The sequence below is a fragment of the Rhinopithecus bieti genome, unplaced genomic scaffold, assembly GCF_001698545.2.
Source record: "Rhinopithecus bieti isolate Rb0 unplaced genomic scaffold, ASM169854v2 scaffold_1583, whole genome shotgun sequence".
NCBI classification, from domain to species: domain Eukaryota; kingdom Metazoa; phylum Chordata; class Mammalia; order Primates; family Cercopithecidae; genus Rhinopithecus; species Rhinopithecus bieti.
Genome location: NW_016803645.1, coordinates 1,669,822 through 1,690,727, shown reverse-complemented (window position 1 = coordinate 1,690,727; position 20,906 = coordinate 1,669,822). Strand labels below are relative to the sequence as shown.

The 20,906-nt window shown below is 39.3% G+C and overlaps 1 protein-coding gene across 3 annotated transcripts in view; it reads left to right on the top strand.

Moving 5' to 3' along the window:
• Window positions 1-20,906, top strand: part of SCAF8 (SR-related CTD associated factor 8) — a 234,198-nt gene that overhangs the window by 109,036 nt on the left and 104,256 nt on the right. Inside the window, exon 22 of one of the 3 annotated variants that reach the window (XR_001889170.1) lies at window positions 18,946-19,206. The exons of the other annotated variants lie outside the window; for them this stretch is intronic. The gene's annotated coding sequence lies outside the window, so the exon portion shown is untranslated. The remainder of the gene's footprint in view (window positions 1-18,945; window positions 19,207-20,906) is intronic. 3 annotated transcript variants of the gene reach the window in all.

Genomic DNA, 20,906 nt, shown 5'->3' with positions numbered 1-20,906 from the left:
TGTTAGCATTTTGTTTTGTCTGCTTATTAAAATTTTCTCCCTAGTGTGATGTGGCTATCATTTTGCCATTTCAGTGTCATATTAGAAATGGTTGTTTTATTTATCAAATAAATTAACCATTTGTTCAATATTTTGTATATTATTAGAAGGTTAATACTTTTTTACATTTTCTCAGTTTAGCTAGCAAAATTTATTTGATTAAGTGAAAAACAGCTTTGGGTCTGACTGAAATCCAACTTATGTAAGTATATAGGTCCTTACTTAGTAGGTGCCTTTTAACAAGGACCCCTATAAGGTGTTTTTTGTTTTTTGGTTTTTTTTTTTTGAGATGGTCTCGCTCCGTCACCCAGGCTGGAGTGCAATGGCACGATCTCGGTTCACTGCAGCCTCCGCCTCCTGGATTCAAGCAATTCTTCTGCCTCAGCCTCCCAAGTAGCCAGGACTACAGGCACGCGCCACCATGCCCTGCTAATTTTTGTATTTTTAGTAGAGACGAAGTTTCACCATATGGCCAGGCTGGTCTCGAACTCCTGACCTTGTGATCCGCCCACCTCAGCCCCCCAAAGTGCTGGGATTATAGGTGTGAGCCACCGCGTCCGGCCCCCTATAACTTACATAGAAATCTGAATGGAGAATTCTGATTTTTGTTTTGTTTTGTTTTTGAAGAGCACCAAAGCAATTAAAACACTGCTTGGCACATGGTACTATGTAGGTATTCATTGTTGCTTTAATTGTCAGTAATGGCTATTGGAGACTGGGACATCTAAGTGTTGTAGATTAATTGCAGCCAGTTAAGGAATTAGGTATGCAAATTTGAGTATACAACCCAAAGTTTGGGGAAAAATGGAGTTGTATAGTTCTATCTCCAAAGCCTCAACTTTTTGAGCTCTATTTGTGTTTCTGGTCCTTAGTACCAACCTTTCAACACAGCTGTCTAATTCACTAGGCTATTGACCTGTTTCCTGTCATCCCAGGTGGTGGGTCTATCACGGAGAGATGACTGTGATGTAATTTCAGGCAAAATGATTAGAAAGTTTCCTTCCTTTTGTTAATTGTCTAAATATGTCAAGATAGTAATAATTTACTGGTTAAAGACAGTGTAGTTGATTTTCTTAATTAAGTAGGAAAGTTTTTTTTTTTTTTTGAGACGGAGTCTGGCTGTGTCGCCCAGGCTGGAGTGCAGTGGCCGAATCTCAGCTCACTGCAAGCTCCGCCTCCCTGGTTTACGCCATTCTTCTGCCTCAGCCTCCCGAGTAGCTGGGACTACAGGCGCCTGCCACCTCGCCCGGCTAGTTTTTTTTTTTGTATTTTTTAGTAGAGACGGGGTTTCACCGTGTTAGCCAGGATGGTCTCGATCTCCTGACCTCGTGATCCACCCGTCTTGGCCTCCTAAAGTGCTGGGATTACAGGCTTGAGCCACTGCGCCCCGCCTGGAAAGTTTTAAGAGTAAATTTTTTCCATGGGACTTGAAAGAGGCCGATTCTTTTGAAATGGAAAAAAGAGTTAGATATCTTTTTCCCATGAAAATATTCATGATAAAAAAAATTACCACTGAAATAAATTAACCATTTCCTTAAATTGTGTCTGACTCAGTCCATTGTATGAAACACCATATTTAGACAGTTTTTAAAGGTTGTTATACTTCTCCATATAATACAGAGAATTTGCAAAGCATGTTGAGAGCCATTTTATCCCAAAGTCTGTCAAAATTTGAGACCTTCAAAGAGGTGTCTATTTGGGGAGAGAAATGAACTTATTTAACTAGCACTGATAGCAAAATCTGTGCAGTTAAGAAATGTAGGGATTCTAGATAGGTATATTCTAATACCGGAATCTAGTCATTCGTAATAGACGGTTTAGGAAAACAGTAGGGATCTTGGCCCCAGTGGGAACCACGGAGCCCCAACGGTGATACTTACCTGTACTTTCAAATGTAAAGCAGTCATTTAATTTCTTATCAGAGCTTAAAAACATAACAGGTGGACTTTTTCGGGGATAATATTGTTGCCCTCACATTTCACTTAATAGTAAGGGTGTGTGTGTGTTAATGGATGAAGGAGAAATTCTGATGTGGGGGAGGGTTCATTACAAGTTATGGAAATAAAGACACTAGGTTTTTTTGTCCCAACCAACCTCTTTAGCTGTGTTAGTATTCTAGTTATCCAATGACTGTAAACAAGAGTATGACCTTAGTATTTTTCTAAGCCACCAAACATCAGATGGAAGTGATTTTAAGAGGATATGTAGGAATAGTATTGCCATATCTTGCACAGTCATGATATCTACATTCATATAATTGAATGAGGCTAACACTTTGTGGTTAGTCATTAAGTCCTTTCAGGTATTTTGTGGGTATTTTTGTTTTTGCTTTTCCAGAGGAATATTTTGCCACTTTTTCCTTTGTTCTAAGCAGTTACGATTGCTCTTCATTCCTTTTTTGTAGCTTCAAGTGGCTGGTGACCTGGTGGAAAAAGAAAGTAATTGTGGAACACTGTCTTTTGTCTAGTTGTTTGTAAAATACCTACCTAGGCACACTGAACAAGAGCATCTATTCCAGCTGGGAATGGGTGAGCAGGGTTTTTTGTTTTTTTGTTTTTGAGATGGAGTCTCACACTGTCGCCTAGGCTGGAGTGCAGTGGCATGATCTTGGCTCACTGCAACCTCCGCCTCCCAGGTTCAAGAGATTCTCATGCCTCAGCCTCTTGAGTAGCTGGGATTATAAGCATGCACCACCACGCCCAGCTAATTTTTGTATTTTTAGTAGAGACGGAGTTTCAGCATGTTGGCCAGGCTGGTCTCGAACTCCGGACCTCAAGCGATCTGCCTACCTCGGTGTCCCAAAGTGCTGGGATTACAGGTGTGAACCACCATGCCTGGCCTGAGCCAGGTTAATTTTTCATGATAAGGACTTTTAATTGCTCAACGAGTAATCTGACTTTACTTTTGTTTCTCCCTTGGCTATTTACATTTTTAGCTTAACATTTCAAATTAGTTTCTAATATTCTAATACATGTGTCTGTAGACACATACATATATATGCATGCGTGCATGTGTATTCTATACCTTATCCTTAACCTTCAAGTAAGCCTTGTAGATTTTCTTTTGATCTGTTTTTTATTAAGGTGCCTTGAGTATTCTCTCAGGAATTAGACAACTTAAAACCAGTATCATTCTCTACGTAAGTCTCACATCTGTTTACCAAATTCTCAGCATTTTGTTGTTTTTTTTTTTTTACTTATATATGCATACATTTTATTCTGAATGTATGCCCATGTCGTAAGTTTTGTTTCGTCAGTTTCTTCTGGGATGTCTTTTTTTTCTGTGCAGCCACGGAACAGTTGTGGTTTAGGAATAATTTCTTTCCCGTGAGGATCCTCTCCATGTAGCCGAGGGGGCTTACATACAAATTAATCCGACCATGCGCTCTGAAAGGACAGTGGCTGGCACATCTTGGGTGTTTCATTCACCTGGGTGTGCTCAGTGACTGGAGAATTTACATCTAAATCCTTGAGTTCAGCATTATTCCCTGTGTATTTAAACGTGCAGGAAGAATTAACATTTTTGGGGGGGCCACCAACCCTGTGTCTAGCCCACTGTTTGGCCTGGGCACGCCTACCAACTCCACCCTGTAATGTCAAAATGGTACACATTGTTTCTGTAAAGTGACATCTTTCAGACAACTTGGTGATCTTTTTGCATATGCCTGCCTTTAATGACCGGGGCGTTTTCATGAGTGTTCTTGAGTGAACATGGCAACTTGAACCTCTTGATTTGGATGGTTTTGTGGCATTTTCCGGGTCAAAAGACTATCAAACCATTTTCACTTCAGTCCACTTACAGGGAGAGCAAGAACTAGATCGCTGAAGCCTGATACGTTTTCTCATCAGGAACAACTCAGTCTTCATTAGTATAATGACATCTGGGCGGGGTGGTGGCTCACGCCTGTAATCCCAGGACTTTGGGAGGCTGAAGTGGGCAGATAACTTGAGCTTACGAGTTTGAGACCAGCCTAGGCAACGTGATGAAACCCTGTCTCTACAAAAAATACAAAAATTAGCCAGTCGTGATGTGCACCTGTAATCTCAACTACTCGGGAGGCTGAGGTGGGAGGATCACTTGAGCGCAGGAGGTGAGGCTGCAGTGAGCCATGTTTGTGCACTCTAGCCTAGGCCAACAGAGGGAGACCCTGTCTCAATAAGTAAAATATAGAATAATGATATCTGTAAATTCTCCAGTAACCAGAGATTAGTACTAAATGTATACTCAGTGTAGAAGAGAGTAAGCAAGAGAACCACCTGTAATTTTCAAAGCAGTAATGCTACTGAGAGCTGGCTAAAAAATATACTAGCCTTCAGTCATTTTTGAGTCATTGATTCGTACTCTGACTTATTATAGCCTAACAGTGCTCTTTCAAATTAGTACCCAGTGCTCTTAGTTGCTTGGGTACTGTGGTTCATTTTGTGGATTTGCTTTATCTGCTTTGTTTGGATCAGCTGCCAAAAGTTAATTGAGACTGTACAAGGCTTCTGAGAGAGAGCAGATGTACCCATGGCTGAGAGTGAAAAAGCAGTGGACAGGCGTGTGTTTGCTATTGGCCTTCAACCTTTTTGAGTCAATGTTTCAAGCAAGGAGAAACCTTTCTTCTATTGCGCTTTTTTGTGACTTTTTAAAGAAAGCTATTTTATGGACTTACTATTGGATATGATGGTTTGTTAACCACTATTCTCAACTCCTTTGTATCATGCCGATGAATGCAAAGTGAAGTACATTTTTTCAATGAGTCAGTGCGCATGTTCAGGATTGATTCATGGGAATAAAAATAACGTTCTGCTAGTTGTATATTAAGAGTACATATAGGGCATGTTAAACAGAAGGTTTTTTGGGGTGATTTTTTTAAAACCAAAATCTTAAAAATCAAGTATTTATCTGGTTGGGGAATTAAGCCCAGGAAAGAAAAACCTCTAGGATACTCCTACCCGTACAGCCTGATGCACACCCTTGGGCCCTTTTTAATATTACAACTTACTGAGTAAATGAGAATGCATAGCACTCTCAATGCCTTCATGCCGCCCTAATGATTGGTCTACCCTTCTGCTTTCAAAAGACAGTACAATCTGTAATTTACCTCTGTAACAGGACTATTGAGACCCTAACACCTTTGCTTCTGGCTTTCCCAAATCCTTCTGCTCTTAGTTTTCATCTGTAATTAAGAGGCTTTCAAGCCCCAGAGGATGGACTCACATACTTCCTTTCCCACAACTTGAACAACAGAAAAAACCCTGAGCCTGGGGAAAGTTAACATTGTAATGTCCATCAGTATTGGAACTTACCTTCTTGTGCTACCACACTCTAGTTTTTGTCTAGATCCTTGGGAAAAAAAAACGTAAAAGGTGCACCAACATTTCTCTTCCTCTCCCAAGAGACAGATATGCTCTGTCTCACGGCTGTGGCATATACCATTAATCTATCCCAGAACTCTACTGCTTAGCCAATATTTTTCACATTTCTCCAGGCAGCCACTGTAAGTCACAGTTTTAGCATTAGATCTGAAACCTATTCTTCATCGCTGATCATGGAGCAATTTACCACATCAAATTGTATGCCTTTATTAACAGTCGTTAATGTTAGTTTGCAGTGTCCTTTTAGTTTATACTGTACAATTTAGTACTTAGGATGATTTGTGAATTGTTACATGTTACTGCCCCTTGATTAACACCATACCAATACCATTCTTTGTCTTCACTTGCCTTGAGATGCAAAAATCGTATCTTGCACAATTTAATCATTCACATGTTTATGTTCCTGAGTTAGTATTTTTAAACAAAGGAATATAGAAAACATTTATTAGCTCTAAATTTTATAGATGTCATAATGCCCTAATGATCTTTTAGCCTTTTCACCTCTATAGGGAAAGGAATCCTTAATGGAGATGTTAAATGGAATAACTGCAACTTTTGCCAATTGTTTTAGGTTTGACCTTGTCAAAATTGTTTTAAATCATTGTTAAAAACATACTAATACATGGCCTTTAAACCCAGTTAATTTTTTTCAGATGTTAAAACTTTATTTTAAAAAAATATTAAAGGGGCAATTTATTTTATTGAACTGCTTTGAAAGGAGAAATTTTATAAAGGAACAGAATTGAAAAGAAGTCAGAAAAGGAATCATATATTTGTGTTATTTTCAAAAGAAAACAAAACTAGTGAGAACCCAGTACAAAGATTGTTTTAGAAAAGCACAAGCATTGTTTACCACCTTAATATATCCAGATTTTTTTGAAATCAAATTTTCGTGTTTATGAAATAATGGGCCCAGAGATGAATATCTAATGTGTTCCAAATGTATTAGACTAAAATATCCTGTGAACATGGAAATCATTGCATATGGCCTTTCTGACTTTTTAAAAGATTAGATCCATATTGTTAAGAAATGTAAAGACAGCCTGGACACTGCGGCTCACGCCTGTAATCCTAACACTTTTGAGAGGCCAAGGCAGGCAGATCATTTGAGGCCAGGAGTGCAAGACCAGGTTAGGCAATATAGTGAGACCCTGTCTACTAAAAGCAACTTTAAAATTAGCCAGGAGTGGTAGTGTGCACCTATAGTACCAGCTGTTTGGGAGGCTGAGGTGGGAGGATTGCTTGAGCACAGGAGTTCAAGGCTGCAGTGAGCTGTGATGGCACCACTGGGCTCCAACCTGGGTGACAGAGCGAGACTCTGTCTCAAAACAATGAAATAAAACATAAAAACAGTCTCATAAATATTTTCACTTTGGAACTTGACCCAGTCAGTGAGTTCAAATCTAGTATTTTTAATTAATTGAAGTGTCTAGTGTAATAAAATCTGATTTGCTTAATGTTGGCTCTGAAGTAATTTGACTTAATAACTTGTAACAATAGATACAGAGTTGTTTTTCTGTCTGTAGCTTAAGATGTGAGCTGGGTATTGAAAGCCTTAGATTTGCTAACTATAATTGAATTATTTGTGTCTAGACTGCTCTTTGGCATGTTTCCAAATCATTTTTATTTCCTTTGGGAGAATAGAGACATAACAGCTGTAGAGATGACCATGATTGCTGTGTGAACATGATTGCCTTCAGTAAATGTGTTTGCCTACTTGGATATAGGCCTGCATATTATTTTTGTAGTCAGATTTTGGGTAAAGCTCATGGGCTTTTTCTAAATGCTCCCTTAGACCATCAAATGAGGCATCAAGTGTGCAGGTCAGGTTGCAGTTAGAGATACATTTGAATGATGTCACCCACATTGGTCTTTGGAATATGGAATCTTTTTTTTTTTTTTGTCCTTTCATTAGTACATGTAGCAGATCTGAAAGAAAATTCAGCTTGAATTTTCTCTCTTTGGAAGATAATTGGTCATGTATCCAAAGTACTTCTCGTTTCATACTCAAGTTAACTTCAAATGGTTGTAGAGCCTCCAGGGGTTTAATTCAGCCATAGTGAAACTGATTATGACCAGAGTTGGCTTCTGTCTAATAGAAAATGTTATATTTTTGAAAATGTGCAGATTTTGAGGTTTATCACAGGTGAGAATCTGTCATATCTGAGATTGTTGTTTCAGCATATTTTAGAGTGATACTCATGTTGAGATGCATTAGCTCTCTTAAGGAAAATATTGCTAAGTGCAAATTCCGTTCTGTGAGCTGCACATAAAGGTGCTTCAGTCACTTTGTGATTGTAGGAAAAAGAGAACTTTCTAGGGCACGGTTTTATAGTTTTGTATCTTGGGAGGTTTTGGGTTTGTTTTTTTTTGTTTTTTGTTTTTTTTTTTTTGAGACGGAGTTTCCCTCTGTCGTCCAGGCTGGAGTGCAGTGGCCGGATCTCAGCTCACTGCAAGCTCCGCCTCCCGGGTTTACACCATTCTCCTGCCTCAGCCTCCGAGTAGCTGGGACTACAGGCGCCTGCCACCTCACCTGGCTAGTGTTTTGTATTTTTTAGTAGAGACGGGGTTTCACCGTGTTAGCCAGGATGGTCTCGATCTCCTGACCTCGTGATCCACCCGTCTCGGCCTCCCAAAGTGCTGAGATTACAGGCTTGAGCCACCGCATCCGGCCAGTTGTTGTTTTTAATGATTCTGCTATCACCCAGTCTGGAGTGCAGTGGTACAATCATAGCTCAATTATTTTTGTGTCTTAAAAATCAAAGTGTTGATTGTAATGGATAGGGTTTGGGATAAATAAAATATAGAAGCCATCCTATTGAAGACTTTACAAAATTATGATAAAATAGTTACTCTGGTTAAAAAAAGATACATTCAATTTCTAACCTTAAAACTCTTGTTTGGGCAAACAAAAAGGTGGGTCCTCTAAGGGTCAGAACACTTTTCAGGATGACCCTATTTCTTAAGTTGTTGGAAATAATATTTTGATAAGGTCCTTCAATTCCTTCTTCATGCCTCAAGTTCCTTTTGTGTACTGTTTTCTGGAGAGCCTATAAAGGGACGAGACATACACTTGCCTTTTAAGTCTAGGAGGAGTAAAAGTATTTCTGATACCCAGTTTTGCCTTCCCATAGGTGAATTTCACCAAGTTATTCCAAAACTTTTCTACTCACCACAACACGTGCCACCTTTACCACCTTACTTCCCTCCCAGCAGAGAAACTTGCCTCTTTTCCTTATGTAACTAGTAGATGGGACTATAGTACTTTGTTTTAGTAACCTCTCAGCTCATTTAAATAATCTGGTCTCTGCCTCAAGACCAGTGGTTCTCAGCTAGAGTTGATTTTGCTTTTTCTCCAGCCGGGGGACAGTTAGCAGTTTTTGGAGACACTTTTTGGTTATAACAGCTTGGTGTGGGGTGCTGCTGGCATCCAGTGAATATTAGATTAGGGTGCTGCTAAATATTCTGTAGCGCATAGGGCAGCACCACCCCGTAACTAAGAACTGTCTCCACATGTCTGGAGTGCCCAGGCTGGGAATCCTTGCTCTAGTTTTAGACATATCATGCTGTAGGTTCTAAGCAACTTTTTCATTATCCTGGTTCACTCAGAACACTGCTTCATCAAATATCTTCTCTTTCCGGTGTTTTTTTTTTATTTTTTATTTTTTGAGATGGAGTTTCACTCTTGTTGCCCAGGCTGGAGTGCAATGGTGCTATCTCAGCTCACCGCAGCCTCTGCCTCCCGGGTTCAAGTGATTCTCCTGCCTCAGCCTCCCAAGTAGCTGGGATTACAGGCATGCACCACCACGCCTGGCTAATTTTGTATTTTTGGTAGAGATAGGGTTTCTCCATGTTGGTCAGGCTGATCTTGAACTCCCGACCTCAGGTAATCCGCCTGCCTCAGCCTTCCAAAGTGCTGGGGTTATAGGCATGAGCCACTGCACCCAGCCTTCCTGTATTTTTTTTTAACCTCTCCCTCTTCACTGACACCAAGTGTTCCTATTAATATGCTCAAATCTCTCACTTATAAAAAAGAATAAAACCTCTCTCTTTTCTAGTTACTGGTCTGTTTATTCTTTTGTAGAATGATCTTTGGGAAGAGTGTTTTCATTTATTTCAGTTTCTTCATCTTTTATTCCTTAGTGCACTGTCGTTGGGTTTTGACCCCACCAATCCATTGAAATTTCTTTCCAAAGTCACCAGTGATCTGTTGACCAAATTTAGCAGCCGTTTTCATTGCTTATCTTACTTGATAGCACCACAACATTTAATGTTAGTGACTACTTTCTTGAAGCTACTCCCTTGACTTTACAAACCACTCTCCTGTACCCATCATCAGTGTTTCTTCTCTGAATTCTACAACTTCCCATGTGGTTCCATCTATTCACACATGTTCTTGCCCACATGAGCTCACTTAGGACCAACATACCAGTGAGTACACCTTTGATACCCAGGTCTGCCTGACTTTCTACCTAGATACCCTATAAGCATCTCAAGCTTAATCTCTATATTTTCTCTTCCAAATTCCCACCAAAAATGTTTTCTCTCTTCCCTGTGGTTGACATTCCCATTCTTTCCATCTCCCAAGTTAGAGACTAGGAAACTATTCTCTTTTGCTCTCATAACATCCCTTAGTAACAGAGTGGTTAGGATTTTTACTTACTAAATATAACTGAAATTTGCATTTCCATGGCCTTGATTCAGTCCTTTTTTTTTGAGACGGAATTTCACTCTTGTTGCCCAGGCTAGAGTGCAGTGGCACGATCTTGGCTCACTGCAACCTTCACCTTCCTAGTTTCAAACGATTCTCCTGCCTCAGCCTCCCAAGTAGCTGAGATTACAGGAGCCTGCCACCACGCCCGGCTAATTTTTGTATTTTTAGTAGAAATGGAGTTTCACCATGTTGGCCAGCCTGGTCTGGAACTCCTGACCTCATGATCCGCCCACCTCGGGCTCCCCAAGTGTTGGATTACAGGCGTGAGCCACTGCACCGGCCTTGATTCAGTCCTTCATTGATGGTTCCAGTGGCTTCAAAACTATCTTCCAGGCTCAATACTGACAAACACATCTTCTGCAGTGCTTACCAGAGTATTTTTTTCCAGAATTTTCCTAGGTAAAAAGAGAGCATCTGGAGCTACATTACCGGAGTTTGAATTGAGGGCGAATCATTTTTGTTTTGGGTGCTTCAAAATTCTCAGTGGTAATGAACATGTTAGTACCAATTTTATAAGGTTGATGTAGGGTTAAGCGACTGAGTACATGTAAAGCACTTGGAACAGTTCTGGGTACATAATGTTAGCTGCTATTACTTTATACAATCATTAATGTTGTAATACACATCTGAACACACATACCTACCAAAAGTTCTTCATTTCTGTGATAACCTACCAAATAAACTGCTTATTCTGACTTGCTGGACTCATCATAACCTGTTTACTTTTCCAGTTTCTTCTCTGGTCTCTGCTGTAAATACCATGTGTTTCAGCAATCTGATACTCTTAGAAGTTCCTCCAGAGTGCTTTTACTGCTTGACTGTTTCTTCTCCCTGAAATGCTGTCCCCATCTCCACCATGTAGACTCCTACTTAGTTGACCTGTTTACTTTTTGTATTTTAAACAAATGAACTCTTTGAGGACAGAGATCTTATTCATGCTTATAATGTCTGACTCATAGTACACATTTAGTAAAAATTTGTTGAAAGCATAAATGAACATTTAAAAAACAAGAAGAGACTTGGCACGGTACAATTCCAGCACTTTGGGAGGCTGAGGTAGGAGGATTGCTTGAACCCAGGAGATCGAGACTAGCCTGAGCAACAAAGTAAGACTCCATCTCTACAAAAAAACCTAAAAATATTAGCCAGGTATGGTGGTGTGCGCCTGTCATTCCAGCTACTTGGGAGGCTGAGGTAAGCAGATCACTTGAGCCCAGAAGGTCAAGGCTTCAGTGAGCTGTGTTCATGCTGCTGCACTGCAGCCTGGGTGAGAAAATGAGACCCTTTTTTTTTTTTGAGACAGTCTCGCTCTGTTGCCCAAGCTGGAGTGCAGTGGCACGATCTCACCTCACTGCAGTCTCTGCCTCAGTACCAAGTAGCTGGGACCACAGGCACCTGCCACCACGGGGTTTCACCATGTTGGCCAGGCTGGTCTTGAATTCCTGACCTCAGGTAATCCACCTGCCTTGGCCTCCCGAAGTGTGGGGATTACAGGCGTGAGCCACTGCACCCAGCCAAGACCCTGGCTTCAAAACAAAACCTAGAAGAGTCAAACCACTGAGATCTGGAAAAATTAGTTATTTGTTACACAAAGCCTTGCACCAACAACAAGCATCACTTGGAAGCTTGTGATGCAGGCTTCATCCCAGTCACCGAATCAGGGTCTGCATTTTTAAAAGATCCTCAAGTGATTGATAGGTGTGATAAAATTTAGTTGTAGTTCATTTATCGTTTCCCCAACAAACATGGGTTTTCATATATTCGAAGTCTTATTTTTTGATGTTACTACAGATTAAAAGAATTTTGTAAATAAGCTTAGTGACAGGAAAAGTAAAACAAATTTTAAAATAGCAGTTAAACTGAATAATGTTTTTTTTTCCTCCTAGACAACAGTTAGCAGAAGACATATGTACAGTTGTTTCTGAAGGCGAGATCATTTTTTAACTAGAGCTGCTCCATGGTGTATTTAAGAGTTTTATTTGATACCATCTCTGATAATATTAGAGCCTTGAGAGCATGTCTCATATGAATATTTTTGTTTTGCCTATAGGTTGAATTTCATGAAATGTTGAGGTGGAGGTCTGTGGATTAGGACTGAGGGAATACCTTCTTAGACTTCTTTGGTTCTTTCTGATTTTTTGACAGGCTTCCCTAAGTTTGTCCTAGGCCTCATTCTACCTTAGTAGATACTGGCAATGTGCCCATTAGGAGAGAATAGAATTTAGTAAAATGTGAAAGGTCTTTAAAAAGTGTCATTGGTAAATAAGATGAAAAGATTGGAAACCATCAAAACTTTATTATTTAAAAGTTAATGTAAGCACTGTGTTCAGCTCAAGCACCTTAAGAGGTATGTCTTCCGTTCTTACACATCAGCATACAGAGGTGAATGTTATTATATGGCACAGCTTTTGTGTAGTACATGTTTCAGTCACAGTATTAAAGTTTCTATTAAAATATTTCTAAAATATGGGAAATGTGATATTTTAAATGGGCCTAAATAAATAGCTTACAGTTACATGTTTTTGTTTTGTTTTGTTTTGTTTTGTTTTTTTGAGACGGAGTCTCGCTCTGTCGCCCAGGCTGGAGTGCATTGGCCGGATCTCAGCTCACTGCAAGCTCCGCCTCCCAGGTTTACGCCATTCTCCTGCCTCAGCCTCCCGAGTAGCTGGGACTACAGGCGCCCGCCACCTCGCCCGGCTAGTTTTTTGTATTTTTTTTAGTAGAGACGGGGTTTCACCGTGTTAGCCAGGATGGTCTTGATCTCCTGACCTCGTGATCCGCCCGTCTCGGCCTCCCAAAGTGCTGGGATTACAGGCTTGAGCCACTGCGCCCGGCCCAGTTAAATGTTTTTATCAGATTATGAGAGTTCCAAGTTTCTAGATTATTTGGAATAGTTTACAAAATAGTTTAAACAGACTTTCAACTCGTTTCAAAATTCAAATGTAGACGCCTGAGGGGTGAGAGAGAAAGAGAGTATGTTACCACATGTTTATCATTGGAATGTAGAAACAAATTCATACTCAATTCAGCAAATACTTATTGAAGAATATATTTCAGATGCCTTGATTGATAAAAGTTGTTGACAGTAGGTAACTGAGAAAGATATTATGGTTTTGACAGAGCACAGTCCCTGCCTTTAAGGAGTTTACCTTTTAAAAGGTGAGAGACAGCCAGTAAACTATTTCAATATAATGTATGAATTGATGTAAGAGACGGGTTTGTAAGATAGAGCTAGAACATAGAGAAAGGACACTAGTTGCTAGATTTTCGTTAGAAGATGCATTTTTGTTTCAGCAAATTAACTTCCTAAGTCTCAATAACCTCATCTATAAAATGGAAATAAAAGTACCTAGACGGCTCATTTTGAGGGTCAAATGAAAATACATGTGCAGTGCTTAGTACAATACATAAAACAGACTGCATAATAAATGTTGACTGCTGCTAATACTTAGTGGCAATTACTTAGGGAATCTTTCCTTCTGTCTTTGTGATTTCTGCTTCCCTTTCTCTCTTGCCTTCCTTTTTTTTTTTTTTTTTAATATTCGTAGCCCTAGTCCATGGATTTTAAAGGGAAACCATGCTTAAAAATCGTGGGGAGAAATCGTGGAGGTCAAATTTAGGTTTCTTTGGACATTTCTTTTCTCCTGTTGTCCCCTCCCTGCCCACCCAACATAAGTAACCCTAGTCTCCTCTTTAACTTTTAAAAGTTTCCAGAACAGTAATGGTAGGGTCCTTTTACAGCATGATGTCACGTGTTATTCAAGTCTTGTACTGTCCGATATGGTAGCCTTCAGTCACATAGTGCTATTTAAATTTATAAAAAATTAAAAATTCAGTTCCTCAGTCACACCAGTCACCCTTCAATGTTCAACAGTCACATTAGCTAGTGGCTACCAAATTGAGCAGCACAAATACAGAACATTTCCAGGAAGTCCTATTTTATAGTGTTACTCTAGAAGAGCAATTGCTGATAACATAGGCTGTTTACCTTAATTAAAATTATATGATTCAGAATTCTCTGTCCTGAACTATATTAAAAAAATATTTTTTTAATTCTCACTTCTGGTTAGTTTCCATTAAGGAGTTACCATGCTTGGCAATGCTGATTCTTATTTTTATAAATATAAACTCTACATTGGTATTTTAATTTGTGTTTTAAGACTTATTAAAATGTCTTGGGGTGTTTTTTTTCAAATACAATTCAGTGAAGTTTTCAGACTCTTTTAAGCCACATCTTTAAAATGCTATTTCTCATTAAAGATAACGTAACATAATGTTGCGATAAATCTGTATTCTGCTTTACAATAAATATATAGACTGCTTTAATCCCTTCTTCTTCAGTCTTTTATGTATTACATTTGCCTTTTCTGAGCAACTCAGCTTGTTTTTTCCAGATAGTATTCAGTTAGGGTGCTTCATATACCAGCTGCCATTTACATCTATGTTATTACCTATGACAGACACATACACATGCTGACAGATGATTTTAAGTCAGTCAGTCCATCCTTAAGATTACCAGAAGACCAGAAAGATTATCTACTAACTGCTGCTGGGCAGATTTTACACTGAGTTTGAAGTGTTCAGTTATATATAACATTCTGGATCAGTTCATCTAGAACTCATCCATAATTCTTCCTGGAAGTGTCCTCATGTAGCTGTCAGGATCTTTCCAGAGAGACTTTTAAAAAAATTCTGCAGCCCTAAAAATGATGTTTGCTGCTTTCTGATTTGTTGCAATATAAACATTATTTACAGACAATATAAGTAAATACTGAGTTCATTTTCATACTACGAACTACGTTATTGCCATGTTGACCTGTTCAGTTCACTGTATACTGTATAAAGCCGTATTCTCAACAATATATCACGATATCAATGATTGTTAGTAATTAGTCTTTTATTCTGAAAGATTGGGCACCAGATCAGAGTTGAAGAGAAAGTGAATAAACCTTTAATGTTTTAATAATATCTTGGAGTTTGAAAACACCATAGAGATCACTTACTGTATTTTTTAGGAAAGAAAAAATTTAAAAGAGATTGTGACTTATAGTCATGAGCCTAGGTAGCAGTATTCTTTTTTAATATATACTGTATTCCATATAAGTTTGTATATAATTAAATGTTTACAATTTACACATCTCTATAGAAATGCAATGAACAAATTTGAATTCAGAGAGACTTAAGGAGGGCAAGTGACTTCATGTCTCATTGTCTCAGTTTTTTTTTGTTAAAGTAAAATGGGCCAATTATTGTATTGAGCTTAAGTGTTTGTTTTGAAGACCTAAAGAGTAATGCATGGTACTAACACATGCCACGGCATGGTTGAATCTTGACGATACTTTGCTAAGTAAAAGAAGCCAGACACAGGCCGGATGCGGTGGCTCATGCCTATAATCCTAGCAATTTGGGAGGCCAAAGTGGGTGGATCACCTGAGGTGAGGAGTTCGTGACCAGCCTGACCAACATGGTGAAACCCCGTCTCTACTAAAACTACAAAAAAATTAGCTGGGCGTGGTGGTGTGCACCTGTAATCCCGGCTACTCAGGAGGCTGAAACAGGAGAATTGCTTGAACCCAGGAGGCAGAGGTCACAGTGAGCCGAGATCATGCTATTGCACTGCAGCCTGGGTGACAAGAGCAAAACTCCGTCACACACACACAAAAAAAAGCCAGACACAAAAGATCACATATTATGATTTATTTATATGAAATGTCCAGAGAAGCCAAATCAGTAGAGACAGAAAATAGATATGTGGTTACCAGCGGCTTAGGGGTGAGGGGGTGGGAAAGAATGGACAGTGACTGCCGATGGTTACAGTTTCCTTTCAGCATGATGAAGATGTTCTGAAATTGGTGGTGGTGGTGGTTACACATCTTTGTCAATATACTTAGAACTACTGAGTTGTACACTTGAAAAAGGTGAAATTTATCATATGTGAATTGATCCCTCACTAAGAAAAAAAGGAGTAATGCATGTAAAGTACTTAGCAGGTACCTATTACATAATAAGCTTTTTTTTTTTTTTTGAGATGGAGTCTCGCTGTGTCACCAGGCTGGAGTGTGGTGGTGCGATCTCAGCTCACTGCAACCTCTGCCTCCCAGGTTCAAATGATCCTCCCGCCTCAGCCTCCCAAGTAGCTGGGACTACAGGCATGCGCCACCATACCCAGCTAATTTTTGCGTTTTTAGTAGAGACAGGCTTTAACCATGTTGGCCAGGCTTTCTCAATAAGCTGTCTTTATAAAGATTTTTGGCTACTGTTATTAGGAATCATTTGTGAATTTTAAGAAAATAATGCAGAAAAACTAGGAAGTATAGGCTGGGCGGGGTGGCTCACCCAGCCCTGCACTTTGGGATCCCAGCACTATGGGAGGCCGAGGCGGGTGGATCACCTAACGTCAGGAGTTTGAGACCAGCCTGACCAACATGATGAAACCCCATCTCTACTAAAAATACAAAAATTAGCTGGGTGTGGTGGCGGGCGCCTTATAATCCCAGCTACTTGGGAGTGTGAGGGAGAAGAATTGCTTGAACCCAGGAGGTGGAGATTGTAGTGACCGGAGATCGCGCCATTTCACTCCAGCCTGGGAATGAAGAGTAAGACTCCGTCTCAAAAAAAAAAAGAAAAGAAAAACTAGGAAGTATAATATTTAGTATTGTATTTTATTTTACTACCTGTAATACAAATGATTTAACCACTAATGGCATATTTTAATTACTTTTCAGCAGTAGAATGTAAAAAAGATTTTACTAACACTAGTTTCCAAATTCAGGTATTAATCATAGCAAGTTTTTTCCAATAAAGAATCCCATGTTTTAGTCAGTAGTACAGTACTATTTAAATATTTTTCTTAATATATAAGCCATTAAAATGGCAAATTTTATGTTGTATACATTTTACCATGATTTTTTAAAGTAATAAATACTAAGTCTCATAAGAGCTCTTAATCCTTCAGAAGCCTTTTTTCTATGTGTATGGTCCTGCCCTTTTATTATTTCAGAAAAGGTAATCATAGTGATAGAAATCTTTAATGATGGCAGTTTATATGTATCTTTAGTTTGTGGCTTTTAAAATGAAAATTATTACAGCTGACATCTAATATATGTATCTACTAGGTACTGAATAGGGCACCCACAGGAAGTAAATTCCATACCTTAAATTAATCTCATGTTGTTAATGTGATAAAATAGAAGACTCAGCGTTGTTGGTCTGGGGGAAACTGATGTTTTAGCTTCTCTTCTCAGCTGTCATAGTGGTGCCAGTAACTTACAGAGTAGAAAACGCTCTGGTTAACGCTCAGAATCTGTAATGAAGAGCTACTGTAGATCTTCGTGTGATACTAGTAGCAGAAAAAAGAGTTTTTGTTTTAAGGGCTTACATAAGATAGTTGAGGACAAAGAATGCACTAAGGATAGCCCCAGTGCCTCCGAATGGCTCTTGATGTATGATGGTTGCTCAGATATTTGTTTAATAAATCAATTTACAGGTATTCATTGGGATGCAATTTGATGATAATTAAATGCATAAATTGTGATAGCTATTTATCAAGCCAGTTTTATAAGCTAGCATTTTGTTTGAGTGAGAGATTGGGTGGGGATGGAGATACCAGGAAATTCTGTAAGTGTTACCGCCTTCAAGGAACTTGGAAAGGTGGTGGGCGATGGGGAAGATACTAAAGAATGGTGTAAAAAACCCAAGGTTGAATATAGCCAAGTGCTTCAGTACTTGGTGAAGGTGCGAAATGCTCCATATGAAGAGAAAATGTAGTGGTGACTAGATTTATGGTGGGAGTGGGATTTGGGGTAGGCCTCGAAGGACTATCTTAAAGGCTGAGAAAGGGTGAAAGGTATTTGCATGTAGGGATACTGATCAGTTATGAGACCAACTAGAGCAAAGGTGTAAAGCCTAAGAGTCAACCCCTCGAAAGTTAATGAAATGTGAGCTCCATCTGACTGGAGCTGGGAAGTCCACTTTAGGAGAAGGTGACAGACTTATGGTTGGATTGGTTAAGTGAGATGGCGTTATACAGAATCTTCATCATCAGAAGCGGAGTAGTTCATGGTTCACATAGACTCCAGAGGAGGAGTCAGGGGACTTAGTATAGGTTCTCTAACTGAAAAAAATTGATGTTTAAGGAGAAATTAATTTGGTAGTTTTGTGTGTGGTGTGAAAATGGGGTTGGAGAGACTAATTAATGAGTTTGCTCCAGAGTGCCCTTGTGTGGGGTATACGCTGTTTTTTTTTTTTTTTTTTTTTTTTTTTTTTTTTTTTTTTTTTTTTTTATGAGGCGCAGTTCTGTGGCGCAATCCCAGCTCACTGCAACCTCGGCCTCCCAGGGTCAGGCAATTCTGCCTCAGACTCTCGAGTAGCTGGGACTACAGGCGCCTGCCACCACACTCCACCAATTTTTTGCAGTTTTAGTAGAGATGGGGTTTCTCCATGTTGGCCAGGCTGGTCTCAAACTCCTGACCTCGAGTGATCTGCCCACCTCGGCCTCCCAAAGTGCTGGGATTACAGGTGTCAGCCTCTGCACCTGGCCTAGTGTACACTTTTATATGACACATAAGGCTGGGTCTAGGCAAAATTATAAGTAGATTATTGCCTTTTGCCTTTTTTTCCCCCACTGTTTTCCCCCGTTTCTCTCTCCATTGTCCCCATAGACCCTAATATTACAATAGATTGTCTAGCTATAATAATAGATTCTAGACAATCAGCTGTTATTCAGTGAGTTTGTGATTTGGGGGATAATCTCTTTTTTAAAAAACACAAATTCTCACTTTAATAAGTGACTTTTGTAAACCAAGAGCTTTCCTTGTCAAATTTTCATTATAGGTTAATGATGAAATGGCAGGTAATTCACACTTTTGGACAGAGCACACCGCCCCCGTGGAATCACCCTACAGAAGAGGCCAGCTATAAAGGATGTCTCACACCTTTAAGATCAGTGTTTCTCAATGTGTGGACCATGGATAACTGTATTAGAATACCTAAAGGATTTGTTTAAAATTCAGGCTGAGCCCCTCCCAAGGCCTAATAGAGCTAAAAGCTTTGGGAGTAGGTGGAGGAAACCTGCATCTTTACCCAGCAATCCAGGTAATTTATATGCATACTACATTTTGAGACCCACTGATGAAAGAATTCTAATTTTCTATAGTTACTCTAGCAAGGAACCTTTTCATTTCATATATATTAGGTTATTTCTACATGGGACATTTCCCAGTAGACCATATTATTTATGGTATCTTACTAGGTGGAAGCCAAAAGAACATTAAATAATCTGCTGGTGTTTGGGGGTTAGTTTTGCACTATTTCTTACAGTGCAAGCAATTCTTGTTACCTTGTAAAACGGTTCCCCCTTTGAAGGGTTGAATACTATTCACATAGCAGCCAGCCTGTAGTATATGTGTTTAATCTGTCAAATCTCATTCCATTTTTCTTCTTTAAGAATGCTAATGATACCAATTTCTAGAATTGAATGATTTCTGCTCTGCCTGTTGAACTGCAAATTTGAAATCCCCTATAATAATTAGAGCCCTCCTTAGAGTATATTATAATGACCATTGAACCTGTATCTAAAAATTCTAGTAACTTAACCATCCAGTCTTAAAAACAAAAAATTAAAACAGGAACTCCAAAACAATCTCAGAAGTTAGAGTAGGTGAAGTTAGCCTATTTTAGATGTGTGAAGGGATGGCAGTGCGGGGGGGGAAAGATGGATTATTAAGTATCATTTATTTCTTACTGGGTAAAAATTCAAACAGGAGACCTTATAGCTGCCTTTTTATTACACTTGGCTTCCTTTTAACTTTATTGGCCTTTGCTTGGTACATATGTGAATAAATTTAGACTATTATTTTATTTGACTGACAAACACTTAGAGTTTGTTCATATTCATTTTAGGTGGAGTTAGAAATGGAACCTAAACTGTAATATATAATATAGCATGCGGCTTTTTGTTCTGGTTTTATGGTAACATTGAAACTAAAATGTTTCTTTCTAATGTGTCCATCCTGACTGCCATCCTTAAACTAGAGCCTCTTGTCTGCTATCTGAAAAGAGCAACAGCAGGAAGGAAGCAATTGATTTATACACATTTGAATTAGTCTCTAAAGCCCAAGGCCTGTATTTGTTCAAGAAGACAGAAGCAGCAGTAATGCTCTGTGCATCAGGTGGATTAGATGCAAATGTGCAAGCTATCATCTTTCCAAGAAAAGCATTTTAACAAGGCAGATTTGTTCCCAGCTCTTCTTTTTTTTCTATGTATCTGTTGTGTTGATTTTTAATTTGGATTGTTTTCCACTGGCTTTAAAAATGTAAGCCTTTCTCAAAAGAGAAAGCATTTTGTAGCATCATAAAGTATATTGATTATACATCAAACTATATATAGTGTAGTTAGCTTGATGTAGACTGTGTAGCTTTGTAGTGTGCAACTTAGTTGTATATTTAAATGAGAAACAAGTGACTAACTGGATCCCATCAAGGTGGGTGTTAGGTACAGCCTCAGCCATAAGACTTAAACAGGCCGGGTGTGGTGGCTCATGCCTATAATCCCAGCACTTTGGGAGGCCGAGGCAGGTGGATCACCTGAGGTCAGGAGTTCGAGACCAGCCTGACCAACATGGAGAAACCCCATCTCTACTAAAAATACAAAATTTGCCAAGCGTGGTGGTGCATGCCTGTAATCCCAGCTGAGGCAGGAGAATCACTTGAACCAGGAGACGAGGTTGCAGTGATCCGAGATCATGCCATTGCACTCCAGCCTGGGCAACAAGGGCGAAACTCCCTCTAAAAAA